Below are 25929 nucleotides of genomic sequence, written 5' to 3' on the forward strand. Positions count from 1 at the left end.
ATCTCACCAGGGGAAATACGCCAGGGGAAAGACGTTTTCATGACATAATGAATTATTTTGATTCACACAACAAATGTTTTAGTTAATAATAAAGCAAGCTTTGACTATTACAGTATTACTAAGGTCGGACAGGAAATGCAAATAAATTAAGTGATTATTATAACTTTTATTACTTACCAGTGGAGAGACACAATGACCTTGCGAAACCGTTACACCGCACGAACGCGTTGGAACAACTGTCAAATGGCGTCGATCTAACCGTTTCTGTGCTTAGTATTGCTAACTTCACGTCGTTACATGTCGCTCAGCGCGTTAGGGAATATGGCCGTCTGATATTTTATATTACAGCGGCGGTGCGAATATTGCCAGGGTAGATACACAAAAAGAGCGGGACAAAAATAAAGTTTAAAAATTATTGAAAATAAACAAATATTGTTGAATTTTTCTTTAATAACATTTAAGTGTATTTAATTAAATTTGAGGTAAACATAGTTTGCTTTATCAAATAATATAAAGAGTGAATGTATTGTATGTTAGTTAAGCTGAAACCGATAAGGGGACAGGCCAGGGTAGGGACTTTTTTACATTTTATAACGAATTTTACAAAAATATGCTTTAATTGGATATTTAATTGTAATGTTATTTAATAAAGGGCATTGAAGTGGTATGATTCATTGCACAAAAAAGCAATGCATAGATCAAAAAAACACTTTTACATAGATTTCCGTAGTAGTCACCTCTTATCATAGAATTACCCAGTTGTTTAAATAAAAACATATTCAAGTAATAAAATAATAATGGTAGTCGACAAAATAATTTTTTTATAGTAAAACTAATGTTATGATAAATAAATATGTGCTTATAGATTAACTTGAAGGCTAATTCCTCACGTTATTTAAATAAAAACGAAGTAAATAATGTCGATTTCGATAACGTATTACAAGTTTTTGTGATGTTATTTGGATGATAATCCCAACTTCTAATATTTGTCCACTTTAAAATGTTTAATTTACCAAAGACCTAAAATAACGAATACGTTACAGTGTCATAGAGTTGATTTGTCAGAAATGGCCAAAGGGATATTTTACTGGTACAAAATAACAGCTTCTAGAAGCAAGTAACAACTCAATATTCAACTTCAGAACACGGTCTACTCATTCTAATGATTCATGTTTATTAAGAGGTACGGGAAAATTCAAACTATCCGACGATTAAAGTCATACATCGCAGCTGTAAAGAATTACAGATGCTTCCAATAAATGTAACCTCGTCATCTCAGTCGTTTGTTATTATGCGGAAGAGGAACTATGACTGTCTGTTAGTCTGTTAGAACAATTGTTGTCGTGGGTTAGAGGATGTCCGTTTTTATTGTTGGCTTTTGTTGGGTTTTGTTTAGAGTATGGTGTTGATGACGATTGTGGATTGCAGTGAAATGTTGAGCCGGGATTGTTTTAGTGACAGATGTTTTAAGTCTCTTAATTTGAGCAATATAAAACGTTTTGTATCTGTATTGGTGCATCATAAATCATCATCCACTGAAGATTTCCTCCTGTGTTTTTAAATGGTTCGATCTTCGTTACCGTCGGTATATACTAAAAATATATTTTATACATATACGTGTTGGATTAACACGTAGGATAATGTTTCCGGGATGTAATGCCAAGCTAAACAAATGGTAGGTATGTTAAGGAAAGAAGACAGCTGATTAAGATTTTTCCTCTTTTGTCAGAGCATTCTTAAAAGATAAACCTTTTACCAAGAAAAATACAATTTTCATATACATACTTCATTAGGGATCAAACCTACCTTTTTTCCAGTCACAATATTCCAACAACTAATTGCTATTATTGCGTCAAGCTGTTAGCCTAATGTTATTTAATAATTATATTTTAAAAATACTTCTATTACTTCTAGGTATTAGGCACTTAATTCTTTCGTATCCTATTATCGACGTTTATTAAAACAGTCTTAATATCTATGCCCAATTTCCAAGGAGGCTTCAATTAAAATGCCAAGGACAATGTTTCTCAAATCTAAATTTTACAAGGTAAATTTTCCAAGGGTAGCTAAATTATTTTATGAGATTCTTCATATAGCTCTGTTTTTGTTCTGCAATTTAATAATGAAAAATTATGTGTAATTATTCGTTGGCTTAATTTATTTTTAACTTATATATATTTTTTTTATTGTTGACGCTTTACGACAAAAGGACGAGATAATATCAATTGAATTAATAATGATCGGTCAAAAGCTATTCTTCATACAAAGTTCCACATCATCTCCATCAAGTTTCATCATCATCATCAGTCCATATAATATGTTCCCACAGCTGGGACACGGGCCTCCTATGAGAGTTAAGGCCATAATCCACCACGCTGGCCAAGCACGGGTTGGCATATCTTAGTTTAATTCCTTCAATTTTAATTTTTCTTAAAAAAGCATAGCTGTTCGTAAATAAACTAGGTAATAATCAATGATGATTATATGTTTTTATTGTTATTGAGTTTGTTGCGCTTCGTCAGCATTAATAAAATATTCACGTATACATGATTGTAAATCGGTTTCGCTTTATTAGCGATTCTGTGCGTGTAAGAATGCGATCATCTCGCGCTCGGAGACTGTTAATGTACAAAACTCTAAATGTTTATAAATATTCAATGGTAGGTATATTCTTTGTATGTAGTACTAGTTTAAAATTGAATCTCTATTTCCATTGTTCTTGTTCTAAAGTTACAAGTTAAATAATAATGTAATTCTTAATTAATATATCAGAGAAACTTTTAGCAAAATCAGCTATTCTATATTTGTCTACGTGTGTAGTTTTTGTGTAGGTTATTGAATATTTAATTTAGTTTCGATTATATAATATGCAAGAATATATTTCTATTGTTTATTTTACAGACATCTATCTATACGATTGTTGACTGTTGAACCTAACTTATTTATATGTAGTATGTTTTACTTTTTTGTGTAATTCTGTTTTACTTTATGTAGGTAGTTATTTACAATATCTGCAAATGTATTTAAACAATTGTGAAAAACAACGACGTGAAAATTCGCTTGACCTACATCATAATGTAATATTGGCTGTTCTTAATTTTATATGACGACCATACAAGTTTTATACGATTTCTACGTTCTGGTACAACTGAGGGTAGCTTACAAAAAGAAGGAATTAGAAATAGGAATATACCAAAGAAAGTAATACTAACACAGAATCACTAAGTGACTGGTGGCAGTGACCACTCGCCTCTAACTATATGCCTGTATCGTATTGACTTCGCGAGTGTAGTGCACTCGTTGATTGATTATGGTCTACGTGGTATTACAATCTGTTTGAAGGTTTTATATGCAGATTGCAGATGTTAAGATGTTAATCGGCATAGTAGAAATGATAAGACAGTCAACGCAATAAGTATCTACACAAATCACACTATCGATTGTACAGAGACATGTCACCAAGTGACTGGTGGCCGTGACCACTCTTTGCAAGTGCACTACACCCATTAATTGCATTGGTCATATGTGGTATTACAATCTGTTTGAAGGTTTCGATGTTATTGAGTATAGATCGAAGAGGTTATGTAATGGGAGTTTTATAGCCTTTTAACTACCGACGTAGCCCATACCTACTATATTTAGAGTAATAAGTTTTTGTATGTATTTATTTCTAGCCTTTATATAGACGTAGCTTATTTTCATAAAAATCAGCAAAGCACTTTTGATACCGCCAGTGTTGCTAGTGTTTATGGGCAATGGTAACCACTTAACATCAGGTAGCTCACCTGCTCCTTTGCTTTCTCCGTTGTAAATGTATATAATATATTATTTGTAGTCGAAAGTATCTTATCTTTTTGAGAAAGTGCATACTTTAAGCATAATATTGTCAGTACCAGATATTTTAAGAAAAAGATAAATACTAGGTTGATCCAAAAGTAATGATAATTGGGTATTTCCTGTGCACATAAAAATACAAAATAAATATATTTTTCTTGCTCATGTACTCACTAAGTTATCACAAAAAAATCATATCAATAGGCCACGTTTCCAAGTATTTACATTAATTTGAAAGTGAACCGTGGGTGCCAGAATGTTTCCCGACGAAAAGAAGAAACAACGATTCGACATTTAGAGGGTGAATTTCCAAATTTTTTATGAGACCAGGATAATTTTTTGTCACGATTTGTGATTATGGACGTTACCCGGGTTCACCATGTTTATGCTGAAACCAAGAAACAATCAATGGCCTGGATGCAAGCTTCCAAAGTGACGATGAAGAAATTCAAAGTGAAAATTAGTGGGATAGATTAAAGCGGTAGTTTTTTGGGACGCTGAAGGAATAATTATGGTGGGATATTTTAAGAAGGTAGCCACTATATTGGGCTCTTACTACATAGACCAAATTAAAAGATTGCGGTAGGTTAGTGAGGAAAAGAGACATGGCAAAATGCGGGCTTGAATGCTTTTTCACCCAGACAACGCACCAGATCACAAAGCGTCAGTTGCAATGGCTGCCATTCAAAAATCGGCATTCCAAATGCTTGAACACCCACCCTGTTTGTTAGATCTAGCTCCTAGTTATTTCTATCTCTCTCCTCGGCACAAGAAACACCTTCGAGGCAAGAAATTTTAAGACGACAGCGAAGTGATGGCCGCAGTAGAGGAGTTTTTGTGGATGTAGTCAAAGTTTTTTTTTTAAGTTTAAGAAAAAAAATATCGAAGTATATTATCTAGTTAGAAGACTATCTAGAGGAATACATAATAATTTTAACTGTAATGACCTTGTTTAATATTGATTATCATTACTTTTGGATCAACCCATGTAGAATTAGTTAGTACGTTCTTATTTATTGTGTAACTGCAGGCTATCTAAAGTTTTCTCGTCTGACTTGAAATAATAAATAATTATTCATGTGTAAAGTATTATATTTAATGGAAGAACAAATATGTTTAAATTTGTTTTCAAAATAAATTATCACGCTAATTACATAGGTATGTATCGAAAAGTTTAAAAAACCCATCAACTAGTAGGTACTACTTGATGGGTTTTTAAAACTTTTCGATTTAGATGTTTTATTATTTAATTATTTTAATTTTATGGAAATTAAATAAACTTCAATTTATTTATATATATAAATATTCAAATTTCTAAAAATTTTAATGGTCAAGGATATAAAACATCTCGAAACATCTTGAACTTGTCCTCTCATATATATTTTTAAGTACAAAAAATAATATTCCGTTATTAATCCTTTTAAATTCATTCATTGGAAATTATGCTTATTCGAATTCATTGCTCTTCAAATACGTTAATACCAATCGGTATTTCTGTTCATAAAATTACCTTTGCCATTATACTAAGGTCGAAATGCTTCGGTTATTTGATTTATTGATTTATGCGTTTCCAATTACTGTTTCGAATTATTTGTATATAAAATTTAATATTATGTATTACCAGTTAAATAAAGTTTATTGGGTGTTTGTCGTTAACTAATTTATCTTAAACTAGCTTCCGCCCGCGGTTTCGCCCGCGTGGTGTTTTGATAAAAGGTAGCCTATGTTCTTTCTCAGGGTCTAAACTCTAAAGATTGTCTGTGCCAAATTTCATCAAAATCGGTTGAGAGGTTTAAGCGGGAAAGCGTAACAGACAGACAGAGTTACTTTCGCATTTACATATAATATTAGAAGGGATCTATAGGAGTAAAACGCACACTTTCTGTCTCATTGCAAATTGGTCCCTTCTAAATAAAAAAACTGTTGCTGGTAACTATTTCACTATTTATATTTTGTAAAAATAATAAATGTCGGTTCGTACTTTTACCTACGTTTTTGTATTATAAAAAAATATTGCTACTTGTATCCCTAACATGCAATCTAAACCTGATAAAATTTCTTTTTCATCACATTTTATCCCCATCTTAAAACCTAACACGTTACATAGTCACTTTTATGTATACCCGTGTGCACCCGCTTAACATGCAGCCACTCACTCAAGTGTGTACTTGTACGCGAGACTGAGGTGATAGGTAACCTAGTTTTAGCGTAACCAGGTTTCAACGAACAAATCTAGCGTTATGCCGAGTTTACACACGCGAATTGCGAGGCGGATAACGAACACGTATTTGTAAAACGTGCACTCGCTAATCGCCTTGTGATTCGCATCAAGAGCTGTTTTTCGGATGATCAATGGGCACGAATGGCGAACGCGAACTTACTAGTACTAGGTACTTATTAACGTAGTAGGTATTTATTTACTAACGCTAAGTACTACCTGCTTACAAATGCACGTGAACTGAGGCTCGCGGTGATACAATGCAAATGTTCGTCGAGTGACGAGGCAAATGTGTAAATACGCTATTAGAGTACTGTTGCACGTGGTTGTCGGCATTACAGATGAAATGGCGCGCAACATGACCAATACCAGTTGTTACGATACAGTTTTCCTTATAGGAATAGGTATAGAGAATGCGTTGTAATGCTTTGGAAATTTCACAAGTCGCGAGTATGTTGATACATTCGAATGAAAGTTTGAAGTTGAAAATGAATGTTTGGTTTAAACTGGGTATTTATTTTAGTATAGAAAGGCATTTTATGTATATTCTCGTGAATATTGACGTTCAATAACGTAACCATTACTAATCCAGAAAATAATCATATTTGAAGATAAAATATATTTGGTCGAGGTCGTCTTACACATCGAATAGCATATTTTGTAAGAGTGTGAAGGTTGGATGAGTATACATACCTCTTTATTCACGTTGGCATTTTACACGTTTAGAAATAAGTTATTTTTGGGCATAGTAATTAAAACTACGCATAAAGTACATTTTATGCAAGAATTACACAATGAGAGCTTTAATAAATTTGTAATTTACGATTAAAATTAGATGTTAAAAAAAGGACATATTATAATCTAACTACTAAATCTCAATATTACACATAAAAAATGTGTTTCTGTTTGAATACATATTTATTTACATACTAGCGGTCCGCCCCGGCTTCGCCCGTGGTACATATTTACGTTTTCTCTACATAAAAACCATCCTCGTACTTCAAGGAATATAATAAAAAAAGAATTATCGAAATCGGTTCAGCCGTTCTCGAGTTATGCGCTTACCAACACATTTTGCGATTCATTTTTATATTTACACTAGCGGTCCGCCCCGGCTTCGCCCGTGGTATATGTTTACGTTTTCTCTACATAAAAACCATCATCGGAATCGGTTCAGCCGTTCTCGAGTTATGCGCTTACCAACACATTTTGCGATTCATTTTTATATATAAGAAGAAGATATAGGCACACATGACACAACAATAATTGTTTATTATGCAAAGAATGCTACTTGAGCAATATATTTAGAATGTAATAAAAATTCCTATCGTCGTTAAAAATTCATCGCAGCACGTACTCAGAGATTCATCACATACGCTTACCTACGCTACAAAATTAATGCGCTATGCGTTGTAATCCAGTTAATGAAATAAGTTCACTTTTAGTACAATTTTGGCGGGGTAAAATTTCATATGAATTTTTATTCTGAATATAAAAAATTCCAAGTGTTTCAGTCAAGTCATTTTTTTATTATTTATTTATTTATTGCTTATTAGGGCATGAATATCGGAATCTCGGAATCTCGCAATATCGGAATCTCGGAATGAAAATTACGATATTACAATTCCGATACTGAGTGATCCAATATCGTTATATCGGAATTAAGATTTTTTTTATTCAGTGCTGAATCATTAAGTTGAGGTTAAAATTTGCGGCAATTTAAATAATTAGCCAGATTTAAAAAAAGAAATAGGTATAGTGGTGATTGAAATGACGCATCTCAGTATGCCTATCTCACTCTTTCGCAGCGTATAACTCACTTGCTTCTTCTCTCGCACAGAGAAACAATTACCTGCTGTGTGCATCAGTCACTTTCATGAACTGTGATAGTTAGGAGGTGTTTGCGTTTTCTGGCGATGCGATGAATAGTGTGCAACATTGTTAAAAATGGACTCATAAAAAAAAGAACTCGTTCTCAGAATTTCTCAAAAAACGCTCATCAAATGTATGGGATCATTTTCATCGATCGGATCACGGATGAAGGCCAGACCGAGATACGTTCAAAAATAGTAATGCCAGATATGTTCAAAAATTGTATTGCTTAAAACATGTTTATTTTGAGTCAGTTAAATTAAGTTGTTTAGAATTAAGCAGTTAAATAACTATTTTCATACCGAATAAAATATTATGATTATAATACCTACGTTTTTAATTAATAAAATCCACCTTTTTAACAAATATGCCCAATTCCGATATCAATATCGGAATTCCGATATTGAGCTCAAATATCGGAAATCAATATCGGAATTCAAAACTATTCCGATATTACATGCCTTATTGCTTATCCTTTTGTGTGAGACTGTATGATTCCCGTATAAAATAAAATAGATAACAGAAGGCATTTTTTACCTTCTAGACTTCATATTATGATCCCTCCTAGACAAACTTTCACCTTAAGAACATTGTACCTACACTATGTTTAGCTGAATACCTAGATAAAATTGTATTATTTGATTTAAATATATTGAATGCCGTCGTAAACTTATCGTTGTGCGTATGAAAGATACACAAATCAACACAAATAACAGCACAGCAATAAACGTTTGCTACAGTCTAGGGGAGCATAAAATCAAATAACGATGCAATAACATTTCCAAAGGATTTAAGTGTAATTGGCCGTCGAAAATCACCGCCGTGGTAAGCAGCACGAATCGAGACTGACTTATGGATAGCTTATTAGGGTCATTTTAAATGATCTGTCTTCATGAGTGCTTATAATATCTTATTGGAGAGTTGAAAATGATAAGTAAGATCCATGATATGTAGGAGAACGTTACGTAGAAGTTGGTGTCTCCTGGAGATAGAACAAACTTTCTTTAGGTGACTGTTTTGTCTTGGGTAACATCAAATTTATGCTATAGGCACACCCCGGACACTCCATACAAAATGATCGTTTTGACAGTCACACTGTAGAGACTGCAAATGTGTGTGTTAACGCTTTATGGTTGGCACATTTGTGACTAGCGTAAAAAAAAATTCGCGTTTTTCTGATGAAATACATCCGTAAACAGCACAATATCTAACCATTTTCTACGAAAAACGATAATCACAAATCCAAAATAATAAAATTACATTATGTCAATTTGATTAATGTTGTCAATCTTCGTTGCGTATCGTCCTTGCAGAAAAATATGGCCCATTTCATGTCTGATCGCGCGGGGGTGAGGTAAGTTTAATTTTGGCGGGAGGCAGAGAGTGTCCGTTCTGTAGCGTTTAGCTACTATTATGTATTCTGTGCTATAGGGTCCTTCTGTTCAAAGGACTAAATAAACTACATAAAACTCATGATGTTAAGGTTTTTGACACCGATTTTTCACCTTTCGATGATAAAGGTGGGTACATAATAGATACGTATTACCTACACAATATTTGATATCCGAGTTAATCAAGCTTATGTTGCCGTTCAATATTGTAACTCCTGGGGAGTGGGGGAAATTCCAGCTCCGTTTCCCGGCGAATAGCCCCGGAATAGCGAATTTCATCTCGGAATGCTTTAATAATTTCCGACATAATATATACAGGCGAGTTATGCACGTAAGGCTTGATAATGAGAGATATTGCGTGGATATTTGCGAAAAAATTGGCTGTTCTGAGAAATTTTTTAGACAATTTTGTACCAAACTATCTCTAGTCATGCAGCTCTTATACCAGAACTTTCGAAATATGCAAGCCTACGCTAAGCAATTAATATAAAATCTCATAATAAATTGAATAGTAAAGTAGTATAGCATCACTAAGTTCCCAAGAGGGCGTTAAACGTACCGCTGTTAAGGTCAATAGAACGTGAGATTGGCCGCATATTCTCAGTGCGGTTGGAACTCTATTCGATATTGATCGTTTTACATCTAGCATAGATTTAGGGTTAAAGTTTTAGAGTATAAAGGCTTGCGCCTGTAGAAGTGCTGAAGACTTACAAACTTTCAGAGCACGCAGAAGTTTAGAAAGTTTGATGACTTACGTGGTTCAGGAAAAAGATGGACGGCCAAGTACACTGAATACGGTGTAGATTGTGCCGTAGATTAATTAACACTATATCAAATCGGACAAAGTGTAGAAAGATTATCAGCCTTACAAAGGTCAATGCTAGTAAGGTGAATGAAACGAGCTTGACCGTATATTGCCATTTATCGATCACTTAGCCGGGTTAATAATCTTCAAATAATTTGCCTAGAGTTTATATTCGGATTTATGATTTCAGTTCTATTCATAAGGTTTTCTTAGAAGTATTGACTATTAAAAATGTGATATATATAAAGAGAATATTTTAATTTTTAACATAAAAGCCAATAGTTACAGTAAAATTTGGCTTACAAGATTTTTTCAAGGATAAAACGTTTCAGTCATAATTTTCTTCGTTGAAATAGCTATGTCTATAATAATTATAGGTCTTGCAATCTCAACGATATTTTTTAATCGTAGACAAGTTAAGCTAAAATAATCGGTGTTTCTTGTGCAACGTGACGGTTCAATTCATCGATTGATAGCTGAGTGGGGAGTGTAAAAACCGAATCGGTATTTTATACTTGGAGGACGCGGATTGCAGTTATTTGAACATGCAAGTCATTTTACCTTATATTTTATTTCAAAATATGCATGTGAAGGAATCAGTAATAATCATGAGAAAAGTTGCAAGCTATTGTTTTCTTCTTAAGGGTTTTTGAGGTCTTTATGATTTAGTTTAATGAAACACGATCAAAGAATTAGGAGGTTTAATTATACTTAATTTTAGTTATGTCCTGATAAATTATTGCTTTGATTTAGGAAGATGTAGGTATTTTATATACAAAATTTATTGCGATGTTAAATAATATGAAATGTAAAACATTGTTTATATATATTACTAGCGGTCCGCCCCGGCTTCGCCCGTGGTACATATGAAAAATAGATGTTGGCCGATTCTCAGACTTACCCGATATGCACAGAAAATTTCATGAGAATCGGTCCACCCGTTTCGGAGGAGTATGCAGACTAACATTGTGACACGAGAATTTTATATATAAGATTATATTGTCTTATCTCTAACATTCCTACCTATAAAGTTTTTATTTTTAATCACCCCACATAAAATATTGTTATTGAAAAGATATAGGTAGGTACCTCGATTAAAAGTAATCTCAGTGATTCGCTTAAAAGTTTATTAACTCGTATGTTATGTCGCGTATTTTAACGTCACCTCAGACGGGCTAGATCTTACGCTGTCTGCTTTGTGGCAGCCATCTCAAGGATACACCTGCGTGGAATTGTAATGCTGTCTATCGGATTGGAGACCGCTTTGCATCCTGATGGATTGTTGGAGATTATATTGTCGCGTGTTTATGCGTCTGTTGTGACTGTGGTATTGTCTTTGTTGTTAAAGTTGTGAGAGCTTAGATATAGGTAGTTGGTTGTGTATTAGTTAAATTTGTTGTAGGCAAATCTTCAGTTTTTACGTAGATTAAATTATGAATAGACAGAATTGAGTGTTTACTTCGATTTGTTTATATTAATAAACATTAGTATTATTAAATTCAATACCCTTCAAATATTGGTATATTTATGAATTCAATATATTTGTTCAATAAGCATTTGACACCAACATGTGCTTTTACACGTTTTACCTAATTAGCGTTAAAATCATCACAAATAAGTAATTGGTAATACGAAAAAAATCAAAGCCTGGCTTAGTAATGAGAGTGCTCACAAAACAAGTTCCTTTTAACTTTATTTGCTTTGACGAAGTTAAACATAGCAGGTCGACTTAATTAAAATATATTGCGTGGGCAGTCGCTCCTTTGGATGAACTCAGTTCTATTCTAGGTATTTTGTTGGTAAAAGTCATTATTTCTTGGACAATACCTAATATACGAAATGCGAATTAGATCATCAGACGCTAATAAAAGTGGATGGCGATTTGACGAATTTTATTTTGACTCATATTATGTTATTAGTTTGTAGATATTCAATATGTTGCTCGGGCAATTGTTTTATGTCCTTAAAATTATATCTAACCCAAACCCATAAAATTTAATCTAAATAGGGTCGATTTAAAAATTCTTAGTTAAAAGTTATCAGTACAGTAAAGTAATGCACTATAATATAAAACCTGTAAAATATCAATAGACGGACAATTAATACATTTGTAAATACGATATCCATGTAGGTATATGAATAAAAACTTTCTTGTATAAATATTTTAAAGTAATCAACTCCCTGTGATCAAATCAATTAACCTAAAACCCATACCAGCTGTTATACGGATACGATGACATCAGATAACGTTGCGAAAATTACAACGTACAAGATGAAGGTTTGATACGTAACGGGCAATAAGCTTGATGACAAAGCGTTAAAAAGAAGGTTGCAAGATCATACAAGTGATACCGAGTATGACCGAGATTTATTCTTACAAGTTTCTACACCGTTATTAGGATTCCGTACCGAAAGGGTAAAACGGGACCCTATTACTGAAACTTCGTTGTCTGTCTGTCTGTCTCCAGGCTGTATCTCATAATCCGTGATAGCTAGAAAGCTGAAATTTTCACAAATGATGGATTTCCGTTGCCGCTATAACAACAAATACTAAAAATATATAACAAATATTAGGGGGGCCCCATAATACGGAACCCTTCGTGCGCGAGTCCAACTCGCACTTCGCCGGTTTTTTGTTTAATTTTCATCTCGCTATCTTTGGTATCTAAAGTGATTTTTATTACTCATTTCGAAGTGTCTAGACGAATAACATCATCACGCATCTAAATAGTCTCCCAAATTATAAACCAGTTAATTTAAATGTCGCTAGGCTGGGCTGCTGACTTGTTACTTGTTAATTTGCATGCAAGCCGGAACTAGCTGTGACGATGATAATAGATTCCGCTTCTATTTAAACGTCTTTATCCTGTTAAATACACGCGTTACCTTTTTTCTAATAACTTACGTGCAATTGCTCCATATTTGTATTGGAAGTTATCATTATCGAGATTACGATAATTATAACCATTATATTGAGTCAGAGTTGGCTGTAGCTGACTATTAATATCAGTTCATTGTATTCGAGAATGGCAACATGGCCAAAATGAAAGCCACATGGCTTGAATATAATCTCTTGTCAGAAGGGAATTGTTCAGTAAGAAGATCGTAAGACAGTAATTAAATTATGAAGACTGATAAGCGAGCTTTCGATTCTAAATACACAATTACGTCTCGTAGAACCTTGATTAACAAATTCTATCTACCATTTCTGTTAATTATACTATCAATAATGGACAAGACCTTATATTCTGGTAGATTAGAGAACAAACTTAATAGGTATCGTTTATTATAAGAAGGTGTAGTGGAATTCACAGGAAAATTCTAAGTGCACTATTTGATAAATCAGTAATTAATTCCTATTTGAACCGGACACTGGCTAGACTTAATTGTAGGAACGTAGTCGTAAATAATCTTGAGCCGTGATGTAATGTACCTTTGTTATATTTAACCATTGATTACGGAATTTGTTGAAATAGAGGTATGATTCAAACTTCTCTTTATGGACTTCGACTCATTAAGAGCTTTTTGATACGAGATTATTTCATCTGAGACTATGTATTTATGGGAATGTGATTTGACTGAGTCTGATTCTGCAATCATTATTGTTATCGAATATTTTGTAAGCTCATTTACATTCTCCTCACATTTTTCTTAAACCTTCACTTCCATGAATATTAAAACGGGACGCACAAATGCTTTATAGTTGGTGAGCAATTGCGACTGATTAGCAATCTGTAAACTATATATAGTCATGATATGAGATAATGATTCGTTAATAATATACGCGGAAAACGTATTTGAGCGTTCAATCGATGGATGTGTATAGTAATGGAGTATATTAGCATACCAGTTCGCGGTGATGTGACGCCGTGTGGACCGGAGATTACCGGTTTACATCTATGGAACCATCTTCAGGAAATTGTGACCAACAAGTGATTCTAGGGTGAATACTATTGATCGGTGGTTGATAGAGGATTGTCGTACTGATTACTGATAGTAGGGTTATGTCATACTAACAGTAAATATGAACTAGTGTTATAACTTATAACATTGTCTGGATTTTGTGAATGGATGGATTGATTTACTGCTTCAATAAACATGCACTTAATAAAGTGGACAGATTTGTCTTTTGATCAGAAGAGCATTGATAAGATAAAGTCGGCTCTAAATATGATTACAAAGAGTCTCCTATCTTTGAAGATAGATACTTATTAACAGAGGTGTTATTCACTTAATGATGGTTCAGAAATATTTAATTATAACTTAGATAAACGCCGTGTCAAAGATTAATGTCATCTATACGCTTTCAATTAACACCAGTCAGATTAACGACCGTTTAACAAGTGGACAAACAGATTATATAGTATGTATAGGTAGTATACGTGGGCTAATTATCTCGCTTCGTGACGTCACTATCGAGCATACGTTATGCGGAAGGTGTGTTTGAGGAATGTGTATGGAAAATATTTTGTTCCTTTTTTATTGATATACTAGCGACCCGCCCCGGCTTCGCACGGGTGCAATGCTGATACTAAATAGTAAATACACTACAGAAAAATTGTGAACGTTGTATAGGTATAAAAATATAGCGGCCCGCTCCGGCCTCCGGCATCGCACGGGTATAAAATACATAGCCGGGCGGCCGCAAACGCTACGTCCTGCAATTTTTAAATCTGTAATATCTTCGAAAATATTCACTTAAATCATACGGTGTAAAGGGCCATATAGATCTATATTAAATGAACAATGTATCCATGGTATTTAATTGGTTAAGGATTAATGCTGTATTGGTTAAAATCGCTTCGAAAATTAGCCATTATTTGTCGTAAAAAGTAAATGACAAAAAAAAGTTATTGTGGGTTATCCATAAGAGATAGACATATACCATCGCGGACTTTTCTGTAGACCTTTTCAATGTGTATAATACTTAGTACATTATTTTGATAAAACTCGTAGGGTTCAGCCTGCGTTTGCAATGTAAGCGGAATAAATGTAATTTTTTACGACATCACATTAGAAACCTCAAAAATAACAGTACTTCTCCACTACTTAATGGATCTTATTATACATATAAACCTTCCTCTTGAATCACTCTATCTATTAAAAAAAACCGCATCAAAATCCGTTGCGTAGTTTCAAAGATTTAAGCGTACAAAGGGACATAGGGACATAGGGACAGGGAAAGCGACTTTGTTTTATACTATGTAGTGATTTGATGATAATTGTATTATAGACGATGTTTGATATGTACCCCTGTTTTAAGTACATAACGAATGTGTAAGATTTTTTCATTTATAGCATAAATAATCTGTTCAGAAATCCGGAATCTAGAAGGAAAATAAACCCACTGATTGTTCACAATGTGAATCCACTCCTTCGTAAGTACCTTTATTCAGTCAAAAATTTATGTTATCAAAGCTCTACTGGTTTTATCGCATGATTCCATTTTTAGCAAAAAGCAACAAAGTGCAAAGAAATAAAAAATCATGGTGAACTTGGTGGAAGTATGGCGGACATAATATGGAACAGGAGCTCATTGGAGTAGTATTATATTTAAAAAAAATACGAAATAATTTCAAGAATTACATTTCTTAGAAGGTGGTAGATAAGTATGTTATATAAAGAATTTGATGTTGATATTTTATACTTACTACACCTGTGCGGGAAATTGCTTAGTAATAAAACAGGTTTATATTCATATTTACATAGTAATATGAGTTTTCATTTCGAAAAATTTTGTGTAAGTATATTAAATTGAGTTCCTGGGTGATCTGGAAACACAATTGGGCCCGGAAGATGGCGCTGCAGTCACTCCTCCTAATGACATGAACCGATTTGGATGAATATTTGTGTGCACATTTCATTTTTGTGGGATGATTGGTTGATTCGCTTTCACATTAGCTAATATTATGTATTTTTGTTGTTAGAAAGTAAACTTAATTTAATGTTTATAATACATTATTATTGGTATAAATAAGCCAATAATTACAATTATAATAGAGTGCAAAAAATAAATACATGCGTCAATATATTTTGTGTTTTTTTTAAACAATTTTTTTATTTAAAAAAATATCATTCCGACCGCGGCTTTGCCCGCGTGGAATTAGATTATATCGTGAATCCTGTCTTATCCCATAATTTGAAAGAAGTGTTCAGTTCGGATAAAAAGTATCCTATGTGTAAATCCAGGCAATTAGCTACATTTTATCAAAATTGGTAATGTAGTCTTGACGTGATTAAGTAACAACTAACAAAAAAATATACAAATTAACATCCAAAGTTTCGCATCAGTTTTACTGTATTAGTGATATCTTCCACTCTTGACTTTGACTGAGAAGAATTAGGGTTTATAACTTCTTTCAGAAATATTACCTTTCATTTCTGGGCATGACGTAATATCTACGTCAGCATCAAATTATATCTAAATCCATTCAGTAGTCCGCGTTATTGAGTACCATTTCATTTTTTCAGAGTAACAATATTTTTTGTTATTTTAAAGATTATTTATAACCTGTATTATTTTGTAATAAAGTAAACATTACGAAATAATAATAATTATTAATAATGTCTAAGTAGTTGTTAAAAAGAAGATTATTTGTTTATAAGCAAGAAAATAAAACCAATAAATCAACAATTAAATATATGTATAAGAATATTATAACTGTATGACGACTCCATACATGTTTGTCCCGAGTCGGCAAGCGGCAGCGCGGCGTATTTGCAAGAATGACTTCGCGCACACCCGCGTTCGCGATAGCGAGCTATTAGACTCCGCCCGCCAAGCAGTAGATTTTTTTTGTGTATCGTCTTAAAGATCGTTGGGAGGTTTATGAAATTATTTATTCCTTTTTCTATACACTTTTCTTCGTCTAAACGGTTAAGTTACGTGCTCCCTCTCTCTTTCTTCAGCCTTTAGTTACGTGCGTGAGACAGGAAACATCTAATTTGGATTTGTTGCTGGATTTGATAAAAATTGAGTATCGATTAAGCTGATCAGTGGCTACACCATACATTATTAAAAACATCCATTTAAGAAAGGAAGGAAATAGAATTTGCTCCTCTCCCCCCCTGGTTCCTAAAAAATAATATGACATAATTTAAAAGAAATTTTACGTAGAATTAGTTAGGCATTTCTTTTTTGATTTTCGATATTATATACTAATCACAATTTTTAATTACAATATTATGTAGTAACTATTTGGTATAGGTTAGGCATTTCATTTCTTGATTTTCTTTAATAAGTTGGTACGTAAGTTTTTTAGCTCAGTTTAGTAAGAAATTTTAATAACAATTCTTTTAATTATTTATGGTAGTACGTATTTACTCAATAATTGTATGTTAAGACGATACACAAAAAAAAATCTACTGCTTGGCGGGCGGAGTCTAATAGCTCGCTATCGCGAACGCGGGTGTGCGCGAAGTCATTCTTGCAAACTCGCCGCGCTGCCGCTGGCCGACTCGGGACAAACATGTATGGAGTCGTCATACAGTTATAATATTCTTATACATATGTATATTTAATTGTTGATTTATTGGTTTTATTTTCTTGCTTATAAACAAATAATCTTCTTTTTAACATCTACTTAGACATTATTAATAATTATTATTATTTCGTAATGTTTACTTTATTACAAAATAATACAGGTTATAAATAATCTTTAAAATAACAAAAAATATTGTTACTCTGAAAAAATGAAATGGTACTCAATAACGCGGACTACTGAATGGATTTAGATAGAATTTGATGCTGACGTAGATATTACGTCATGCCCAGAAATGAAAGGTAATATTTCTGAAAGAAGTTATAAACCCTAATTCTTCTCAGTCAAAGTCAAGAGTGGAAGATATCACTAATACAGTAAAACTGATGCGAAACTTTGGATGTTAATTTGTATATTTTTTTGTTAGTTGTTACTTAATCACGTCAAGACTACATTACCAATTTTGATAAAATATAGCTAATTGCCTGGATTTACACATAGGATACTTTTTATCCGAACTGAACACTTCTGTGGGATAAGACAGGATTCACGATATAATCTAATTCCACGCGGGCAAAGCCGCGGTCGGAATGATATTTTTTTAAATAAAAAAATTGTTTAAAAGAAAACACAAAATATATTGACGCATGTATTTATTTTTTGCACTCTATTATAATTGTAATTATTCATTACAAATAATCAAAATAAAATAGCCAGAACAAAGTTAGGCCCTGGTAGGGTAGGTAGGCAGGTACAGCAATGTGAGACGAACACTGGCTTATTTATACCAATAATAATGTATTATAAACATTAAATTAAGTTTACTTTCTAACAACAAAAATACATAATATTAGCTAATGTGAAAGCGAATCAACCAATCATCCCACAAAAATGAAATGTGCACACAAATATTCATCCAAATCGGTTCATGTCATTAGGAGGAGTGACTGCAGCGCCATCTTCCGGGCCCAATTGTGTTTCCAGATCACCCAGGAACTCAATTTAATATACTTACACAAAATTTTTCGAAATGAAAACTCATATTACTATGTAAATATGAATATAAACCTGTTTTATTACTAAGCAATTTCCCGCACAGGTGTAGTAAGTATAAAATATCAACATCAAATTCTTTATATAACATACTTATCTACCACCTTCTAAGAAATGTAATTCTTGAAATTATTTCGTATTTTTTTTAAATATAATACTACTCCAATGAGCTCCTGTTACATCCACCATACTTCCACCAAGTTCACCATGATTTTTTATTTCTTTGCACTTTGTTGCTTTTTGCTAAAAATGGAATCATGCGATAAAACCAGTAGAGCTTTGATAACATACATTTTTGACTGAATAAAGGTACTTACGAAGGAGTGGATTCACATTGTGAACAATCAGTGGGTTTATTTTCCTTCTGGATTCCGGATTTCTGAACAGATTATTTATGCTATAAATGAAAAAATCTTACACATTCGTTATGTACTTAAAACAGGGGTACATATCAAACATCGTCTATAATACAATTATCATCAAATTTAAAATAAAACCAAATTACTTCATTAATTTGTTCCAATTGTAAGCATTCTTTTTCCTCCAACCTTTATGTTTCTTCTTCTTATTTTCTTTATTGTCCCCATTTGTCTCATTTTGTCTTATCGTGTTGTCACCCTTTTTTACGATTGCGCGAGCGACACAAGTTCCCCGTGTGACGGCCGTAGCGGGAATGACTCGTGCAGCGATCGGGGTAGGAAGGTACAGGGCGGCTCTCGCTATATTGGCTGGTCGCGCGCTAATTTCAAGTATTTCTTGTTTATTTCAAAACCATCGCATATTTCAAAATTCTAACACGGTAGACGTATAGGTTGTATATTTTATAGTTAATATCCAAAAAGTCGTAACTTTACGTTTGTTATTTTGAAGATGCCAGAGATTAAAAAAAAATAACAATGATAACTTTGTATTTTTTTTCTATCGAGAAAATATCATGGAATCATGTTTCTAAAACGGTAGACGTATTGTGTTACTATTGAACTTTCTTGTCAAGAATTTTCATCACGACAACTTTAATAATATAAAAATTACGAAGGTTTGAAAAGGGCCGTAAATGTTAGAAAAATTAATTCATCACCTTAAGTAGTAATTCAGCATGGGCGTAGCCACGGTGGGGCTGGGTGGGGCGCTTACCCTGGCTTTGATCTGGTAGGTACCAATTGTGAAGGGGAGTGGGCGTGGGCGTTGGCGTGGGCCTGGGAGTGGGCGTGGGAGTGGAAGCATGAAAATAAAAACAATTATTGTTGCCCCACCCTGAGCCCATGGTCATAGGTCCCATAGTCACTATTCCACGCGGACGAAGTCGCGGGCACAGCTAGTAGACAAATATAATCAGAAAGCTTTGAACTCTTAAGCTCAACCATAAAACATAGACATTAATTATGATGTCGGGAGATATTTTTTATATAATATGGAGAACATTTCTTTCATACTAATAATTGTACCAAGTTTCGTTTAAATCCGTCGAGTAGTTTTTGTTTCTATAACGGTTATACAGACAGACAGACGGACAAAAATTTTTGGCGTCAGTGTCGATCCCTAATCACCTCGTGATAGTTATTTAGGAAATATATTTCATGTACAGAATTGACCTCTACAGATTTAATATAAGTAAGTATTATTCATATAATTAGATGCCAATTTCCATGTAACGTTAAATTCGACTATACAATAACTAACAGACAACGCAGGTTACTCTCGTTTCCGTAAGTTGAGGCGGCTACATATTCGGTCCTCATAACTTCACTTTTTGTGAACGAAAGGCCAGCGCGGTTTAATTCGATGCCAACACCATCAAAAAAAGGAAATATTTTTAATTGTGAAAAAATATTATGATTTACACTATTAATACTATTTTAACATTAACACAAAATATAAGATTGTGAGTGTGTAAAAATAAATCCAGCTAGTTTCACATCAAACTTATGTTTTTAATTAGGTATACGACATGAAAATATATTAATTACCAAGCAATAATCATACAGGTAAATACTGAACAAAAGTATTAACAGTCAAAGTATATTTTTACTTACAACATGTAAATGATGAAGGAATAATAATTATCAACGAACTAACCTTTTTGTGTTATTGTTTATAAATATAAATTCATAAACAATAAATTTATAAAGAATAGAAAAAATTCGACCACTAAAGAATGCTGGTTCGAGTCCCGCCTCGTTATCGAATTTTTAAAACACGAAGATTTTTAAAAATGTAACCAATGAACACAATCAATATTAGATTAACTGTAATGGTGTCTTGTTTGACTTAAAATAATAAACATCTACCCTCACTTTTAAAAATGTAGTATATTCACACGAATTATAAGCGCACCTTATAGGGAAGGGAAGATATGGGTTAAAGAGTTAAATAAATAAATAACATAATTATATTTAAATTATTAATTTTTAACATTGTGTTCAGTAGTGTTAACATGTAAATTGATTTGATTTTTACGAAATCTCATAGATGGCGCTGTTTCAAATTTGTATACTAATAAATTCATTAAACTGATTCTCTGCCCAAATTACGTAAATGACATAGTTTTTATTGTGTAAAGCTGGATAATAGCATGGCTTACCCGAAACCAACATTTAAACATGAGTCTTTAGATTGTACGCTGTCGTAATACACGGAATACGTAAGAAAAAAAAAAGGTTCACAGCTCCTCCCCCGGAGGTGATAGCATGATAATATGTTTAAAAAAGCCTCACCCGACCTGTTAGTAATATTCATGCAAAATTTGAAGTCAATCTATGCAGTACTTTTCGAGATTAGCCTGGACAAACATACAGACAAACAGACAAACAGACAAACAGACAAACAGACAAACAGACAAAAATTCTAAAAACTATGTTTTTGGCTTCTATATCGATTATAGATCATGGATTATGTATTCTTTTAAAAAAATATTCAATGTACAGTTTTGACTTTCCTACGATTTTATTATATGTATAGATTTTTCTTATAAATAGCAAATAAAGGTTCGTTATATTATATGCGGTTTGTATTGGAGTCATATCGATGTATGTATTGGTATGAGTGACCTGAATATTTAAACAATGTGCCAAAGTGGCAATCAAAGACAATGATAACAAGATGGAATTCGAATGTTATGTGTATTGTAAAAAAGATTTTTATCTGAATCAGGAAATAATAAATAATTACCTATATGATAAAATGGCATTACAAAAATAGCATCTCGGAGAAAAACATGCATTATTCTTCAATCTTACAATAAATTAAATTTGAGCTGCTTTGATTCGCGGTTTCACTGCAGAGGCTAGAACAAAATACAGCCGTATCTGTAACTGGGTTATAGTTTCTCTAGAATCGATTCAAAATAAGTAGTTTAAAAACCTAAAAACACAGTGAAATTGTATTATAGTTTACCTTATAAATTGTAAATAAGCCATTATTATCTGATTTTCTTACGTTAAACAGACCTCGATATGGGCCTAGGGTTTATTATTAGATTCACCACAAGTCTTTCAGATTGCAAGGCGAACCATAAATAGAATAGAGTAGGCGATGTGTCAAAGAACTGCATAAATAACTCGTTTTTTTATGTGAGAATTTGTGGGCGGATACGCCCTTGTTTATCCATGGCGCAAATAGTGTCAGTTTCAAACAACAACAAGTAGTCATATAATTTGATGTGCGTCTCATTCAGAGGGTATTGGAATTTTCTAGAATTCCGTATATTGACAAATGTTAACCGCGATGTTTTAAATAAGTACATGGGTAAAATAGTTTTTTAAAGATGTAAATATTTTAGTATTGCAAAATATATGAACATTAAACAGTATAATATGTTCATTAGCTGTTAATTAAATATTTGGGGAAGTCATAATAGTGCATGATAATTGCACAAAAAATATTACGAAAAAATATAGTGCGCATTAAGGCCGGGCTGAACCGGAATAAAAACTAGACAAAATGTAACCTACGTCACTCAGGAACAAAGAAGCTGTCTACTGGTCAAATAATTTTTATTATATATTTTTTCCTCATCATATTATCATAATGTATGCAGGTAACAATATATTTCAGTAGTTCTATTTTTTACATGACACTCATAAAGGCAAATAGAGGCCTTTTGAATTCTGTATACGCATCTAAACATACAATGTATTGCAATTGTCCGATGCTCTGGGACTTCCCGCTCGTAAGGCACTGTAAACAACAGTTAAGTTCCCAGTAACATTACGTGACTAAAGCGAATTGTCGTTCAAATGATCCGGTCGACGTGTCACGTGACCGCTACAGGGATACCGCCATCGACGGGTTTTACGACTGCAGTTCTACGTTTTCCTTTTGGAATATCTAGTGTATTCTTCTGTGTTATTGTTTCCTTCTTGATTACTCAATAGGGATATGAATGGATTAGCACTTTTTGATTTTACGTCATTCTAATTATTATGTACGTCACAAGCTCGTAATTACGCTCACTGTGTGCTCGGAATGTCTGTTTAACTAATAACCACGTTTTTGTGTGGTTTATTTTACATTACCATTAAAGCTTTGCGTGTATAGAATTAGTTTAATCATATTTTTATAGAGGATGTTTACCCTCAAAGATTCAGATACGTTACATTGTTGTTAAATGTTTTCTTATTTAATACAATGCTACTAACAAATCTTGACCGGTGCAACAAACTGACTTGTCCTTAAATATGATTCAGTATTACGCAGAAACATTCTTGAAGGTACTTAGAATGATGTATGGTTCGATGTGAAAAATGGATTTTCCGACATTACTGGATGTTCTAGGACTCAAGTTTTGTACATTATAAATGCACATTCTCTAGTAGGTTAACGTGTAAACTAAATCAACTGAGAACAGTAAATCCCGATGGGTAACTAGAACAATACCTACATGGTATCATGTTTCCGCATCGCTTGTTAACTTATTTGGTGTCGTTTGCATTTTAAGTGTGTCATCTAAATCATATGATATCGCTGAAACGTCAAATATACGATCTAGAATTTTCTTTTATTGGTCACGCATACTTTTGATGACTAAACAATTTAGCAGCTTGATAATCGCTTAAGGCGTTTTTTTTATTATTGAAGATTATGTTTGTGTACAATGGAGTCGTTGAAACATCTCATGATATTTTCGTCCTAATTTCGGTATGAGATAATGAGAATGAGAAATTCCAAAAGAACAAAAAAGGTTTAATGTAACAGATGCTACTTTTTGTTCTTTCTAATTAAAAATGAATTCAGATGTGAAACCATCTGCCTTAATTCATATGGGAAGTAAGAACTTCCGCTATACTGTTTTTTATTAAATTTTGTTTACTTCTAATTTTAGCTCAATAAGTTTGTCTGTTCTTTAAATATCCCCTTGTAAAAGGGTTCTGTATGATTTAAAAACACAACACAATTAAATTAAATATTTGAAACATTCTTCGAAACCTCATTCGCAAAATGTGCCGTATTAAATTTTTCAAACATTTTTTTTAACTTTTGAGTCACCATACCGGATCTTCCCAAAGCTTTTTCACATAAAATAACCGTTTTACTTTTATGGCTGAATCATCAACTTGAATTAATTATACGTTTTAAAACTTAAAAGGTAAAGTGTGTGTGTAAATCACATTAATAACGATTTATATAAATTCCTGAACGAACATGAACGCAATATTATTTATCTGTCTGATGTCTGTCTGCTAGTGTCCACGCTTCGTTCGTCGAAACGGCGAGTTGAACATATCAATTATAATGAATAATATGAGTGATAATTGATAAGGCATTGCACTGCCAATTTCAATCACACTACATTACTGGGTAATATGTACTGCTTGGTCTCCAATGTTCTCCTCCTTGGTAGTTGGTACAGTGTTTAATGTGTTTAGAACCGAGAGGTCCTGTGTTTGATTCACGGTGGAGACGAAGGAAAATAATATATCAGTTTAGCAATATGTATTGACTTGACTGTCACTTATCCCTTAAGAAAATCAATAATTGAAACATGTTTGAATAATGCATCTGCCCTATACCCCGATAAGGGATACGTGAATTCACTTTCTCAATGACCAACTAATTTTAACACGCGGTGATTCTTGAAGGCAATTACGACTATGTGGTAATGTCAATGCACATGTGAATGTTGTGTAAGTGGTCGTGGGAATACATACAAATATCTGGTAACTGGGTAACATTCCTTGTATGGTTGGCAGCTAGACGAACTGAGATTTTAGTTTACAGTGTTGTACGAAGAATTTGCACTATTCGAGCGTTTTTGCTTAATGCTCTATAGTCTATTATGTTAGAAATTTGTATAATTACTTGAAAAAATTCAGGTGGTATTTTCATTAAAAAGTCTCGAAATATTCGTTCCTTGAAATTTGTTAAAACCGTTGTTTAGGTACTTAGGTTTGTCTCGTAAAATTGTGCAACGACAAGCTTTCCATTATAACAATTACCCCTAGTTATTTGCAGCGTCAGAAATTTATAACGGAATAAACTCAGCGACTCATAGTTAAATCCAGATATAGCTCTAGTTTATGCACTTTTGCAACAGCTTATGTAACTAGTTGGTCAATTAATTACAATTTACGGAGGTTACCTACTACTTACCGTGTGCAATGATTCAATCATTTACATACTAGTTGTTCTCGTGAATGCTGCTATCCAGTGTTCTAAATATGGGCAAGAATATACAGCAATTGCATAACTGTATATCTCTTAACGTGAAGCATATGATATGTGCTTTTAAGGTTGGTTATTTGAACAGACATCATGTCGTTTAATAGCAAGAAATATGTTTATGTAATAAATGCGTTTCTATTTGATTGTTGAATCTCGACTGTCACTGTGACTGTTACTGTGATTGTTGACGCTGCCATGGAGCAACAGTTTGAGTTTTTCGTACATATTATGCAATATTATTTTATGCACTAGTATTACCGAAGAGTGACATAACATATATTCAAGTTTCATACAACTGTAGAAGCCAAAGAAACTGGTTTATTTGAAATATAAAAAGTGATCTACTACTCATGAACGTATTCGAGTTTTAAGACGATAATTAACTTTGTTTTCGCACGATAATATAAATCAAAATACGCAGTAGGTACAGTTATATACAGTCATCAGGCGAAATGACTCTTAAATTCAGTACGATAATACCAGACATGCCATTAATCACAACGAATGGGGAAAACATTGTGATAGTACTTATTAGTACCGTTGATATGAGTAGGAATGATAAAGTCATTACTGGTAATGATAACGTGATTACCGATCGTTTGGGATGCGATCATT

The 25929-nt window shown here is 33.1% G+C and overlaps 1 protein-coding gene and 1 long non-coding RNA gene across 2 annotated transcripts in view; one reads left to right on the top strand and one right to left on the bottom strand.

Annotated features, from left to right (window-relative positions):
* Positions 1-25929, top strand: part of LOC149908615 (E3 ubiquitin-protein ligase RNF19B-like) — a 101230-nt gene that overhangs the window by 23636 nt on the left and 51665 nt on the right. The window lies entirely within an intron of this gene.
* On the bottom strand, positions 18833-19657 carry LOC149908616 (uncharacterized). Its single transcript, XR_016456763.1, has 3 exons — positions 19160-19657; positions 18972-19033; positions 18833-18897 (listed from the first exon to the last, which is right to left on the bottom strand). It is a non-coding gene; the product is annotated as an uncharacterized LOC149908616 (long non-coding RNA).

This window comes from Colias eurytheme, chromosome 5, assembly GCF_061535395.1.
Source record: "Colias eurytheme isolate Ceu_HAF_F1 chromosome 5, ilColEury1 Martin Lab GWU primary, whole genome shotgun sequence".
NCBI classification, from domain to species: Eukaryota; Metazoa; Arthropoda; class Insecta; order Lepidoptera; family Pieridae; genus Colias; species Colias eurytheme.